The sequence below is a fragment of the Scomber japonicus genome, chromosome 7, assembly GCF_027409825.1.
Source record: "Scomber japonicus isolate fScoJap1 chromosome 7, fScoJap1.pri, whole genome shotgun sequence".
NCBI lineage: Eukaryota > Metazoa > Chordata > Actinopteri > Scombriformes > Scombridae > Scomber > Scomber japonicus.
Window position 1 is genome coordinate 26,335,112 of NC_070584.1, and position 3,605 is coordinate 26,338,716.

The following is a 3,605-nucleotide window of genomic DNA, read 5'->3' on the forward strand; positions in this document are numbered from 1 at the left end:
CAACAAACTTAAACAACGTGATGGGTCCTTCCAAATGTTAAATGTTGAAATTGGGACTGGCATCTTTAACCATTAACAGCTGGGCACCATGTTATGTTGAAAGAGGGGGAAAAAATATCTTGGATCAACATGATCCCACAAATTTGTCCAAAAACAGCTCATCCTTATTTGGTAAATGGAAAAATATGTCCAATACCCATAGTCATTTACATTTCTTTGACTTTGAGTTTGACTTTTCTTAAAAATTGAATGGATCTAAAATAATAATATCTAAATCAGTCTAAAGCCCAATTTGGCCTGCAAATGAGCTGAGGCTAACCAGCTTTATTTAGAGATTAGCAATATTACCCATGGGGTCAGCTTTTATCCTTGTACTGACGATTGCTCATTGGGTTACTCGCACTGGGTTTCCTGCCAAATGTTTGATATTCAAGATGGAGGTATGTTCCTTTGAACACAGCTCATGGCAGTCTTTCGTTATAGCCTTACATGAGCTGGATCACGGCAGATGATGCCAACCATGTTTGTTGACAGCAATGACAAGTGTAGATTTAATCAGACACACTTGTAGCGTTCACGGCATGATTTCTACATCATAGGGTGTTGTCTTTCTTCGCCAAATACAAAGGGGAATAAAAAACGGGCAGATGAGTCATCGGGTCTTATCGTGCTGTAGCAGTTTGGCTCAAGGTCAAAATCTGCTGGGGGCAAATGGTGCAATAATAGACAATGCAGAAGATGACAAGCACTCAAACAGATAATGAGCACCAATTTAGGAAAATCACATTGATTTGAACACAATTGAATCATTCTGATGTTGTTATTATGTGGTGAACATAAGTCACTCCTCGACTTCTCCTCTTACATGTCAAGCAGTTTACAGACTTGCTCCATTAGAGTTTAACAGTTTTTTTAAAAGAATGGGGACAGCAAAAACTTCAAATGACACATTATTAAATTAATCATAAACCTGCAGAGGTGAGAGAGAATAATGCCCCAAATGAATCACCCATTCTAAAAATGTTCAGAGCTTATAGAAGAAGCTTTGAATCCACTCCCACCTATCCCAGCTGGGATTTGAACCATCTGTCATAACAATCAGACTATAAATACACCCAAATCTGTTGCTAAATTGAAGAACCTAAAAACCACAAATCTGACAAAAACCAAGCCCAGTCTCAGTAGGAATTAATTGCATATCCAGTGATTCTGTAGTGCACCATTAATGTCTGATCCAACATTCAGTGCCAGCTGAACAAAGAATTCCAACAAACAATTAATGCTGGGTTTTTTTAATCATGACCACAATATTTTCCTAACCTCAACCAAGTAGTTTTAGTTTTCTTACCTCAACCTTACTGTAGTCGAAGTTAGATAATGAAATATAAAAACTGCTGACATTGTTTAAATCCAATCCATGGTTTTGCAGAATCTTGTAATATCATTTTTCTTTATGGTGAGGAGGTTTTTAACTCCTCTGATAATTCAAGTCCAACCTAATCTAATTTATTGTAAAACGCTTCTAGGTGTTTGTATCAACAGACTGATGCCAAATATAATTCTCTATTAAAACATGTTATTGTATTAGCTTTTGGTCCTTCTTTTGATATAATTGTGTAAGTCTATTTGGCCTTTTTAAAATATGCTCATATTGTCCAACGTGTCTGAAAGCATGATCTTGGAATGGTTATATACATGTTATTTGGGTTTAAGATACTACTCAGAGCTCTATGTACATGTGTGAACAGTTTTAAGCAGGAGATTAAGGTGTTTATGTTTGAAACTAAAAGGACAGAGTCATTAAAGACTGGTGACTGGCATGAAACCTAATGGTTAAAGACCCTTAAAAACAGTATTTTCTTAATCAACATTTTTGCTACAGACACTAATTTTGCAGCTAAAGTGAGAACACATTTCTCACACAATTTCTGTGTTTGTGTTTTATCTGTTCTTCTCTGGTTCAAATTGGGCAGGACTCTGGAATTTTTTTTTAATGACATATAGCTTACTTTTGAGTCTTGATCTCTTAATAATTAATAACAAATGTTTTTTTCCCCCCCTCACTTTAATTTTGAGTGTTTATGTAGCTACAATTACTTAATGTCAACAGAGAAATCCTTTAAATATGAAATGTTTTTAGGGGCTTCAAGTTATGTGTTGATTTAATTTGTGGGAGTAAAAGAGAGGATTGTTTCTCCCCCACAGTAAATGTTGTTGAAGTACCCTTAAGAGCTGATTGTAATGATGCAGTTATGCATTATACAATTTATTTATAATAACCTACCTGCAGTATTTTGACTCAAAATATTTCTATAGAAAAACTTAATAGATTGATTATTTTCAGCACAAAACTGAAACCCAGTGAGCAACATGAGAGCAGGTGCTTGGTGGCTGAACTAATGCTAGACCTTTTAAAACACCCAGTTGGGGATATGCACTCCAACAACTACAAATGTGCTACCAAAGTGAGCTGTTGCTTTAATCCAGACGCGCAATTCAGAACTGGATTCAGTCTATGTCCAATTGAAATTGATGTAAATTTAAGGTGGCCTAAATTGGCCTGAAATTACAGTGCGTGGTCACCACTGTTTTCTAACAATCCATCAAACTAATGCATTGGCCAGAAAGTGACCTAAAGTCAAACAGAAAAGCTTCAGTCATTGCAGATCAGTAGACAGTGGCTACACTGTTACAGGCAAAGGAAAAGAAACCGAGAGAAACAAAAAGACAGAGAGACAGCAGACTGAGAGCAGTGGAAGGATGTAGTCGCGTGTCTCTCCTGGTTATTACAGCAGGGCACTGAAGGCTTAGAGGCCCCCTGACTATCAGTTATCAATCATCACGAGAGGGGAAAGCCTTTCCTTCCCTCTGTGAGTTTCCACTTCAAGTAGTTAAGTTCCCGAGCACTAAATCACTGCCCTATGGCAAATCTCCGACAACCGAATGAGAGTGAATGCTGAATGAATGAACGGCGGGAATTAGGTTGCCGTTAACTCACTGAGCCGACTCACTGACAGACAAATGAGAAAACACAGCGGTGACGGTGCTGACAAATGGGGCTACTTTTCTCTCAGAAAATGAGGGGGTATTATAGTTTGTGGATGGATGAGTGACAAAAATAGGACTGACGTTAACAAGTCCAGTTTAACTTTCACAGGGTTCACGCATCACAAAGGTGAATTAGATTTGAGATTATATTGCCCCTAAATGTAAGCTTGCACTGTATATATTTTCAAAGCATGTACCATTTCAGATCATTTTCTTCTTTGAGTCATGACATTTATTACTGACTTATAACAGACTACAATTCTGTGTTTAAATAGTCTTTCTTTCAGAATCAGTGTGGTACTTCAAATCATATGAATAAAGCAAAAACTGTGAGACATTTAAAACAAAAATAGAACTGATATTGTGTAAAAAAATGACTCAATAGCTGGTATTTTTCATGTGTCAGTCTCTATAAAGAGAAGCGTGTGTATGTGTGCTGATATCTGTATGAGAAAGTGGGTTAGTGAGAGGTAGAGACATAGAAGGCAGACGTTGTGTAGATAGAGAGAAAAAGAGGCAGCAGACAGACAGATCGAAATAAAGAGAAAGGAGACAGC